The 11,542-nt window shown below is 46.3% G+C and overlaps 1 long non-coding RNA gene across 1 annotated transcript; it reads left to right on the forward strand.

Annotated features, from left to right (window-relative positions):
* The first annotated feature begins 1,648 nt into the window (after positions 1–1,648).
* LOC120913214 lies at positions 1,649–4,060 on the forward strand. Its single transcript, XR_005743485.1, has 2 exons — positions 1,649–2,293; positions 2,380–4,060. It is a non-coding gene; the product is annotated as an uncharacterized LOC120913214 (long non-coding RNA).
* The last annotated feature ends 7,482 nt before the right edge of the window (positions 4,061–11,542 follow it).

An 11,542-nucleotide genomic window follows, 5' to 3' on the forward strand; every position in this document is an offset into this window, starting at 1 on the left:
AAAAATAATTCTGTCCCCTATTTTGTAGGCGCTATAACTTTTGCGCAAGCCAGTCGCTTATTGCGATTTTTTTGTTTTTCTTTGCCAAAAATATGTAGAAGAATACGTATCGGCCTAGACTGAGAAAATATATATTTTTTTAATTGGGCTATTTATTATTGCAACAAGTAAAAAATATTGTAATTTTTTTTTCAAAATTGCCGCTTTTTTGTTTATAGCGCAAAAAATAAAAACCGCAGAGGTGATCAAATACCACCAAAAGAAAGCTCTACTTGTGGGGAAAAAAGAACGTCAATTTTGTTTGGGAGCCACGTCGCACGACCGCAAAATTATCAGTTAAAGCGACGCAGTGCCGGAAGCTGAAATTTCACCTGGGCAGGAGGGGGGTATATGTGCCCAGTAAGCAAGTGGTTAAAGGAACCTATTTTGAAAAATAAACAAAAAACGTTATAACCCCTTTAAGAGTACCTGTCACTTACAGAATAATACTATCACATAATATAAAAGTAAAGAACCCACACACAAACTTGGTATGCATTTGTAAGATTAATTTTAGGACTATCTGGTTTACCTTTTTTTTGTTTTTTTTTGGGTTACCTACTTACAACTTTAGGTATACGTTTTTGTTCATTATGCAAGCAGATGCAACTTTGAGGCTAGATTTATTTGGTATTTATTAACTCGACAGTCTCATCTTTCATATTTAATGAGAAGTATATTTATTCATTTGTGTTTGTGTGCATTAAAAAAGCTTTTTTTTTTTCTGAAAACTGATTACATGAACACTTTCAATGATTTCACCCAGCCATGTATTCATTTTATTTTATTAAACTACCTGGCTGCATTTTTATTCCCACTCCTCTTAAAAAAAAATATATATATCTAGGGGGAACACTGATATATTTACTGTATAATTGCACATAAAATCACTTTATAAAGGACTGTAATGCCCTTATAAGAAAAACAAAGAAAGAACTGCAGCATTACAGCAGTAGACCCCTTTCACACTTGTTGGTCTTTTTCAGGGCATGAAAACTATTCCCGAATTATAAGATAAGTTCACCTTTGGGAACATGTTACATGTTCTTCCCGATATTGGGGTGAAACGTGTAACATGTTCCCACTGCTACAGCCTCTCCCCCCGACTCGCCTCCTATAGTGACAGCGAGCCGGGTATCTTCTCCCTGAACTCTGTCACAATTTAATTAAAGTGTCCATGCAAGGCTCCACCACCCTGGCCACGTCATTCATTCAAAGTTATGTGAATGAGTGAACTACAGGTACCAGCATCCATTGAGGCTGTCGGCTTGTAGTATGCAGTGGACTACTGTGCACTATAGGTAATTCATTAAGACCCCTTTAACACTGGGGCGGTTTGCAGGCGCTATTGCGCTAAAAATAACGCCTGCGAACCGACCTGAAACAGCGGCTGCTGTTTCTCCAGTGTAATTTCACACTGGAGCGGTGCACTAGCAGGACCGCTCCAATAGACCTGCTAGCCGCATCTTTGGAGCGGTGAAGGAGCAGTGTGTTGAAAGCAATGGGAAACCGCGGCTGCAGTGGCGCATTGCGGGCAGTATTAACCCCTTTTTCGGCCGCTAGTGGGGGGTAAAACCGCACCGCTTTCGGCCGAATACCGCCGCAATTCCGACACTTTAGTGCCGCTAAAAATAGCAGTGCTTTACCGCCACTGCCCCTCCCGCCCCAGTGTGACAGCCTAATGGTTTCTGTCGTTGTGTAACTGCTTTCCCGTATGTGGTATGGGCAGACAGCTTACACTGAGTGTCTGCCAGAGCCATGCATTGCACCTGTGATCTACTGATCGTGGGTGCAATGCTTTCCAATGAGAAAAATTACATTTTTCCTACCTCCTGCATTCTTTTTTGTAAAAGGTGAACTTATCCATTAAATCCTATGTATCTGTTCAAACTGTAGGTGCACTTCACTTTGAAAAAAGCCCTGCATGCTGCATCTTTGGTGCAGTTTTTCAAAAGCGCAAGAAAGGCCACCTTTCATTGTAAGTCAATGGGAACGCATCAAAAGCATATCAAAGTGAAAGGGCCCATAAATTTTACAAAAGCGCGTCGGTGTGAAAGAACCTTGTAGTAGTGTGCCACTTAAGTGCACATCACTCTGTCGCCCAAGGAGAGCCTTCCGCTTACATCTATGAAATCACTACTCAATCCAGATGCTACTGAATCTCCTTTGCTAGCGAGGGAGCAACCTTTAGCTCTCCTGGCTGATGAGGAAGCGACTCCAGAGAAACAGGAAGTGGTCTCTTAGCGATCCTGATGTGAGCGCCTGGATCACTCATGTGATCTCTTAGCGATCCTGACGTGAGCGCCTGGATCACTCATGTGGTCTCTTAGCGATCCTGAGGTGAGCGCCTGGATCACTCATGTGATCTCTTAGCGATCCTGACGTGAGCGCCTGGATCACTCATGTGGTCTCTTAGCGATCCTGACGTGAGCGCCTGGATCACTCATGTGGTCTCTTGGCGATCCTGAAGTGAGCGCCTGTATCACTCATGTGGTCTCTTGGCGATCCTGACGTGAGCGCCTGGATCACTCATGTGGTCTCTTGGCGATCCTGACGTGAGCGCCTGGATCACTCATGTGGTCTCTTAGCGATCCTGACGTGAGCGCCTGGATCACTCATGTGGTCTCTTGGCGATCCTGACGTGAGCGCCTGGATCACTCATGTGGTCTCTTGGCGATCCTGACGTGAGCGCCTGGATCACTCATGTGGTCTCTTGGCGATCCTGACGTGAGCGCCTGGATCACTCATGTGGCCTCTTGGCGATCCTGACGTGAACCCCTGGATCACTCATGTGACATAGCACCGCCCTGTCTCTCTGCCTTTCCTAACTGCAGCCCTTGACTACATAGAGTTCTGTATGTAGAACTATTAATTTTAAAAATAAAATAAAAAAAGGTTTCTTGAGTGTACAACCGTTCTTGCTGGTGCTTTTTATCTGAAGCTCTTTAAGTATGAATTGAACTGGTTTGCTGTAAATATCTTAACTAGGTTGAGACTTTGGTCTTCTAAATCATCTTATTAAAAAAGACGACCTGATTTTTCGTTGCTTGTTATATGGAAAGTGCATAGGTAATATAATGTAATCTATACTTTAGAAGCTAACCTTTTGCTACAACAAAATTATATTTAAACTGTATCATTTAGAAAAAAAATTAACGGGCTACTTAAATTACATGTAGCTGTAATAATAAAGAATTTTAATTGAATTTTGCCACAGGAAAGTGATTTATATATTGTATGTGTGGTATGCATAATTATTTCAGGGCTATGAAACTGGAAACTGGAATATTATTTATTGCTAACTATTGGGAACCTTTCATTAATATTTATTGTTCACTATTGGATAACTTTTCATGAATGTTTGCTGTCATGCTTCTTCAGAGAGGCCGGAGGCCCAGTAAAATCCATGCTAGATAATGTCCAACACACGTGACAGAGCCTCAGATACATCTGTCCTACAACAAGAGGCAGCTGTTACATAGCACTAATATTCATGGTGATTACACCGAGGTAATGGTAATGTATTGGAACGGACAACTGTCCTTCGTCCACACCAGTAACCTTCACCCTTTTTGTTCTGTAACCTGCTCCAAAAGGAAAGTTCCGTTCATACATAATACTCTTTCTTATATTGTCCCACAAAATGACTGCCCCCGCTGTGTCTAGTCAGTGGGCGCACTTTATCTGTAATTTCATTCTTTTACCAAAGCCAACAAAACAGCAGGGATTTACAACTTTACATTTTAGATATTCATACCAGATGAAATATATTTCATAGCATTTTATTGTATTTATCTTGGAAACACATTTACAGATGGCATAGCAGAATAATGCCTGCTGTTCAACCTATATTTTCTCCCAGAATCCTTCGCAAGGCAACCTTTTTTCAGAGAGGACAAATCTTCAACATTTCTAGAGTCGCTAAATACTGACATGAAATCTATGACCTAGCTGTGCTTTGCTGTAAAGAAAGTAAACATTTTTAATTCTTCATATGAAATAAAAAAAAAAACTGACAGGATTGCATGTGTCGTTATTTAAAATGTGTTATTTATATTTTTACTTGCTGTCAGTAGAGAGGGGTTTAGTGTGCTTGTAGTGAAAGTACATTTCACCTGGAATTCCAGAAACGTATACATACGGTAGTTAAATCAATGGATGCACAAATAGGGTCAGTAGTCAGCGGATCCCACCATCTGCTGTGCTTGCTACGTAGACTCATTCCCTTTATCCCGAAAGAAGACATAGCAGTCGTGGTGGGTACAATTATCAACTCCAGACTCGACTATGCAAATGCCCCCTACCTCGGACTCCCAAAATACCAAATCGCTCGTCTGCAAGTCGTTCAAAATACTGCCGCTCGACTCGGGACTGGGAAAAAAACATGGGAATCAATCTCACCTTCACTGAGATCCCTTCATTGGTTGCCAGTAAAAGACAGGATCACTTTTAAGGCACTGTCTGACACATAAGTGTGTTCAATGAAATGCCCCCCAATATCTATGCGAAAAATTAAAATGCCACAACCCCAATCGCGTTCTGCGATCCACCAACCAAAATCTACTCCAGATACCCAAAGCCAGATACAAGTCCAAAGGAGAACGAAGATTTGGAATCCAAGGACCTAGACTATGGAACGCTCCTCCAACCAGCATCCGGTTGGAGGTGAATCACCTGGCCTTCAGAAAAAAACTCAAAACTCGTCTTTTCTGAGAGCAAAAGTACAGTAGGGAAAGGATACTAAGCGCCCAGAGGCGATTCAGTTCGCATGTGTTGCGCTATATAAGTTTCTCACTCACATTGGTCCAGGTTGGACATATGTAACCGTGCATATACCATGTTATATTCCTTTTGGTGCCACGCAAAGTAGAGGTAAAAGTACATCCTTATGTCCCAGATCATGGGGCGTGGGCTTATTCTGAAACCAATCCAGAGAGCTAGTAAATGTAAAGAGGAAAGGATCACCGCTACTCCCGACCAGCCCAGGTGAACAAACGATAAGGAGCGCCCTCAGCCTACATGTCTCCACCACACACAGCTTGAACCAATGTAACCATGCATATACCATACCTGGCCGATGCCCCTTAAAGATGAAAATCCCTGAAGCAGATACTGCGACTCCAGTGATCTCCATTGGCTTTTGGGGCCCATGTTGAGTGGCTGCTTTGCTGTATTCTGAAGCCAGGTGGTCAACCACTTGGCATGGGTGCCATTCAGAGATGCCACCACCCTACCTCGTCCAATCAGAGAATACTTTGCATTTATTCAGAAAATGCAAAGCATTCTCTAAATTTCACCTGTGAGAGTGGCCATCCTCCTGTGTTGAGGATGCAGCAGAGCAGCCACTTGGCACAGATCCAGAAGCAAGTGGAGACCACTAGGGTAGCAATGTAGACTTCAGTGATTTCTAGCTTCCAGGGGCTTCGGCCAGGTAAGGTATATGTATAGAAAGCTAGAGAAGTAGACTTTAAAGGCACACGGGTAGACCATATAAAGTTTTGTTTTTTTGTTTGTTTTTTTTGTACGGCCTCATTCTGATCAAACTGCTCCACGTATACATCCTGATCTGATTGCCACCATTAGACATCCAACCACTGCACCATTGGGGTTTTCAATATAGTTGTTTACTTTGGATGTGTTATCAGAAGATGTGGGGTCATTCAATATTATGAATTTTATATATGTTTATGTATATTTTTTTTAATACTTTCTAATTAAAAACCTGAACTATTTTATATGGTCTACCCGTGTGCCTTTTTAAAGTCCACTTCTCTAGCTTCTAGTTTTCTATACATATATTATCGGGACGTTGGCACACTACTATTTGTGTATCCATAGTCTCACCCTGTGAGGATACACTCGAAGCTCATAATTCTTCCTAAGGTATATGCATAGTTACACCTGGAATTCCTCTTTTAAATAAAGATCTATCTTTTAGTGACCAAGATGGTGAATTCCTCCTCCACTTACCATATCTGACCAGGTCTGAATAGTAGAAGTAAAACGTGTGTGTGTGTGTGTAAAACATTATGATGCACTTAAAGTGGTGGTCCGGCCTTGAAAAAAAAAAAAATTAAAAGCCAGCAGCTACACATACTGCAGCTGCTGCATTTTAATAAATGGACACTTACCTGTCCTGGAGTCCAGCGATGTTGGCACCCGCAGCTGATGTTTACATCAGCTGTCGGGTGCTCCGCCGCCATTGCGGGTAGGGGAACACGGCAGTGTAGCCTTTTGGCTTCACGCCGGGAACCCTACTTTGCATGCGCAAGCTCCGCTCCTCTCTGCTATTGGCCAGGGGAGAAGGAGGGAGCCCCGCGGCAGGGACTCTCGGAAGTGGGACATGATACCTGTCATAGACGGGCATTCTGTCCCCCCCCCCCCCAAAGGTGCCAATTGTGGCACCAGAGGGGGGAGGAATTAGATGAGCCAAAGTTCCACTTTTGGGTGGAACTCCACTTTAACTCTTGTGTACTGCTCTTCTCCACCAATGTGAGCTCCAAGTTCCACTTTTGTCACTGCCGGTGCCATATCATCTTGCGCTTCTTCTGGGTCTGTCATATTCTTGCTCAATTGGCAGGCAGTGCTCATTTAAATCCTGCGCAATGGAGTTATATTTCTTTCTCGTACATCACGGGACACAGAGCGGCATATTCATTACTATGTGGGTTATATGGAGTACCTTCAGGTGATGGACACTGGCAATCTCAAACAGGAAGTGCCCCTCCCTATATAACCCCCTCCCATAGGAGGAGTACCTCAGTTTTTTCGCCAGTGTCTTAGGTGTTGGTCACGGAATAGCTTGCCTCCATATCCTTAGGATTTTGGCAGGCTAACCGGATCTGTCCAGAGTGCCTCAGTGCCGAAGTGGACAGTACCCGGGCCCCAAAATCCATGGGGTTTTGCCTATAATGCCCTCTCTGGAGGGCTGGACCCCGGGCCCAGGACTTGGAGCTTTTTTCCAAAGCCAAAAGTATCCTGCTTGCCGGGGTGCTATATAGGTCCAGGACAGCGGTTCCTTCTAGGACCCCAGTGCCTGATGGTCTACTACACTACCCACGGAGATGGGAGAAGATTGGACTATGTTTGCTTGCAAACGTCCTGCGGCATGGAGCAGGTAAGTGGGGAGCTTGCGGAACTTGGTTCGACAGCGGGCTCCCCAGGGGTGATCAAAAGGGGGAGTAGCCTAAGTATGCTCTGCATAGGCACCTTGGTCACTATGTCTGTGTGTAGACAGGATGGTCTGATTTTCCCCCCCCATCTCTGGTTCCCCTGTCCAAGCAAGTCTTTGCTGGCTACCTGCTGCCCTGCTGGTCAGATAGGGTCATCTTTGAATTCTTTCTGGGCAAAAAACTGAGTCCTTAAGAGTCTCTGTTAGGTGCCTACCTGTCCGGGGGTTCAAATTTGCCGCCCTGCAGCCGTCGGCTCGATCCTCTCTCCCTGCCTCTGTAGCGCCTGGCGCGCGTCTCCATGTCTCTCTCTCCTTCCTGACAGGCGCGCGCGTGCGCGGGCACGCCAAAATAGACGGTTTCGCGCCGTTCGGGAGGAGGGGGCGGAGAGAGCGCAGGAAGAGGCGTGCCTTCGCGTCTGTTAAGAACAGACAGGCTGCATTCATGGCTCAGTGTGAGCTGATGCTGGAGGAGAGGGGACGCAGAGCGGCACTCCGGTGACCCCCGGTGGCAGGAAAGGGGTAGTACATCCTAGGCTTGGCCTATTTTCTTTCTACAGCCAAAAATTCCCCTTTGCAGCAGGTTGGAGGCCGCAAAGGATATCTGGTGGGGCCGTATGTTTTAAAAAAAAAAAAAAGAAGAATATATATATACATTCTATTTAAAGGAACATAATATCATAGTAAAAAAAAAAAAGATTTTTTTTCCTTTGTTTTTTGAATAAACATACTCGGCCTCACCAGGGGTTTTTGGACACTAGTAATCCTGCTGTTCCCTAAACCTCTTAACTATTCCTAGCTGCAAACAGTCAGTTGTTGCATGCAGGGGTACCTCGGTATTGTACTATGGCTCCCAAAGGCTCAGGATCAAGAGGGGCAAAAAATGCCAAAAAACAAAAGGGCTCCCCCTCGGATTCTGAGGACATGAGTCAGGCTATGCCGGTACTCTCCCCACCTAGTAGCCAAGTTGTGGCCGCCTTGGTTGAGCCAATAGGGGGGTCTGGTGCGGCGGCTGGCCCAGATCCACCCAACCCTGTGTTTGTCACAGAGGAAATGCTAGCTGCCTCTTTGGGTGGGCTAGAGGAAAGATTGGCGGCTATGTTCGCTAAGTCTTTACCAGGCAAGAAACGGACTAGATCCCCTTCGCCTAAATTTGTATCCTCAGATGCTGAAATTCTCTCGCCGGAGGAATTAGAGTTTCAGGAAGACCTACTGGACGAGAATCCAGAGGGTTCAGAAATTGAGGAATCTACTGTTGAAGAACCATTCTCAGCCTCCCAAGCGGAGAGTCTGTGGGTCCAGTCTTTGACAGACATGGTTCACTCGGCATTTAAGTTGCCTTTACCGGAGCGCCGGGGTCCGGTAGTTTCCTCTTTGGGCTCCTTAAGGGCGCCCTTGAACAACGCAGTTTTTCCGGTCCATCCTCTTTTGGAGGAATTAATTTTCCAGGATTGGGTACGACCAGACAGAATTTTTCTGCCGCCTAAAAATTTTTCTGTTATCTACCCGTTGGAAGAGAAGTTTGCCAGAAGATGGGCGCTCCCAGCTGTGGATGCTGCCATCTCGTGTGTGAATAAATCACTAACTTGCCCGGTAGAAAACATTCAAATGTTTAAAGACCCGGTTGATAAACGTTTGGAGACTCTTTTAAAGGCTTCCTTTGCTACGGCAGGGGCAGTGGTACAGCCAGCAGTTGCTGCTATCGGAATCTGTCAAGCTTTAAAGGACCAGACTAAACAGATGCTTAAGGACATCCCTGCCCAGCAGGCAGAGGAGCTATCTGATATACCCAGAGCTCTATGCTTTGCGGTGGATGCTATAAAGGACTCTATTCAGCAGGCGTCTCGTTTATCACTATTTTTAGTGCATATGAGAAGACTCTTATGGTTAAAAAACTGGGCGGCCGAGCCCCCGTGCAAAAAGCTTCTGGCAGGTTTTCCCTTCCATGGAGGGCGACTCTTCGGAGAAGATCTGGATAAATACATTCAGACTATTTCGAGTGGTAAGAGTACGCTTTTACCAGTCAAAAAGAAGTTTCGGGGGCCTACACGTAAAAGGCAGCTTTCTCCGGCTTCGGGGCCCTCAAATTCCAGGCAGTACCGACGGCCTCCTGTACGATCAAACTTTAACAGCAAAGCGCAGGGACAGGCCTCTGGCGGCAAGAAACCTTGGTATCGCAAACCAGTTAAGCCAGCCCCTAAGTCTGCCTTATGAAGAGGCGCCCCCACCCATGAGGGTGGGGGGAAGGCTTCACCTCTTTGCAGAGGTTTGGGAAGCCAACATCCCCGACGAATGGGTCCGGTCTACTGTGGCCGCAGGTTACAGATTAGAGTTTCTAAAAATCCCTCCTCCTCATTACCAGGAGTCAAGAGTACCAGGCGACCCTGTGAAAAAAGCCGCATTGATAGCGGCATTGAATCATCTGCTATGCCAAAAGGTGATAGTAGAAGTACCAGTCCGGGAACAGGGATTGGGGTTCTACTCCAACCTGTTTATCATCCCAAAGCCCAACGGCGATGTCAGGCCAATTTTGGACTTAAAGGGAGTAAATGCGTACCTAAAGGTCCGCCCATTCCGGATGGAAACTATTCGGTCAGCTGTCGCTGTGCTCCAGAAGGACGACTTTATGGCGTCCATAGACATAAAGGATGCTTACCTTCATGTGCCAATTTTTCAGCCACATCAAGTATTTCTACGCTTCTCGGTGGCTCAACGTCATTTCCAATTTATGGCGCTCCCTTTCGGGTTGGCTACGGCCCCCCGGGTATTCACGAAGGTCCTAGCCCCAATCCTAGCCAATCTAAGGACCCAAGGGGTCACGGTCTTGGCTTACCTGGACGACCTCTTGGTTGTAGACCACTCGTCTCCTGGCCTGGAGCGAGCAGTGGCCCTCACAGTTCAGTACCTCGAAAGGTTCGGCTGGGTCCTAAATCGAGACAAGTCAGCATTCCTGCCCACAAGGCAGCTGGAATATCTCGGCATGAGATTGGATACAGAACAACAAAAGGTGTTCCTACCCCTATTAAAGGTCAAGGCCATCAAAGAGCTAATACAAATAGTTCTAAGAAAGAAAAGGCCAACTATTCGTCTATGTATGCGACTACTAGGCAAGATGGTGGCCACATTCGAGGCGGTTCCGTACGCTCAGAGCCACACTCGCATCCTGCAGGCAGCCATCCTGTCAGCATGGAGCAAGAGGCCTCAGGCCTTAGAAATTCCTTTGCCACTCTCGCCAAGAGTGCGGCAAAGTCTATCTTGGTGGTTAAACCCTCAGAATCTCCTGAAGGGAAAGACTTTCAGTCCTGTGAACTGGAAAATAGTAACCACAGACGCCAGCCTGATTGGCTGGGGAGCAATATTGGAGGGTTGCACTCACCAGGGCACTTGGGCAGCGGCAGAGAAGCAGTTGCCCATCAATATCTTGGAGCTCAGAGCTGCTCGACTTGCCCTCAGGGCTTGGACGTCCAAGCTGCAGGGGTTCCCGGTGAGAATACAATCGGACAATGCCACGGCGGTGGCATACATAAATCACCAAGGGGGAACCAAGAGTCAAGCCGCTCAGAGAGAAGTGAGCTTGATTTTCTTGTGGGCAGAAGCCCATGTACCCTGCATATCGGCTATATTCATTCCCGGAGTGGACAACCTACAGGCGGACTTCTTAAGTCGCCAGACTCTGTTGCCGGGGGAGTGGTCTCTGCATCCACAGGTCTTTCAGACACTCTGCCAGAAATGGGGAGTGCCGGACGTGGATATCATGGCATCGAGACTGAACAAGAAGCTAGACAGGTTCATGTCCCGCACAAGGGATCCCAGGGCCTGCGGAACCGATGCGTTAGTTTGCCCTTGGCATCAGTTCAAACTTCTTTATGCGTTTCCCCCGCTCCAGTTACTACCCCGCCTGCTGCGCAGGATCAGGGTGGAGCACATACCAGTTATCCTGGTAGCTCCAGCATGGCCCAGAAGGGCATGGTATTCACTAATCCTAAAGATGGTAGTGGGAGACCCTTGGACTCTTCCTCTACGGCCAGACCTGCTATCGCAAGGTCCGATCCTCCACCCTGCCTTACGGCATCTAAATTTGACGGCCTGGAAGCTGAATCCCTGATTCTCAGGGGTAGAGGTCTGTCTCAGAGAGTAATCTCTACCCTAATCAGAGCCAGGAAACCGGTCTCTAGGGTGATTTATTACAGGGTCTGGAAGGCCTATGTAGGCTGGTGTGAGTCCAAACTATGGCTTTCTCGGAAGTTTACCATCGATAGAGTATTAAGTTTTCTCCAGCTAGGAGTGGATAGAGGACTGGCATTAAGCACAATCAAAGGACAGATTTCAGCTTTG

The sequence above is a fragment of the Rana temporaria genome, chromosome 9 (genome assembly GCF_905171775.1).
Source record: "Rana temporaria chromosome 9, aRanTem1.1, whole genome shotgun sequence".
NCBI classification, from domain to species: domain Eukaryota; kingdom Metazoa; phylum Chordata; class Amphibia; order Anura; family Ranidae; genus Rana; species Rana temporaria.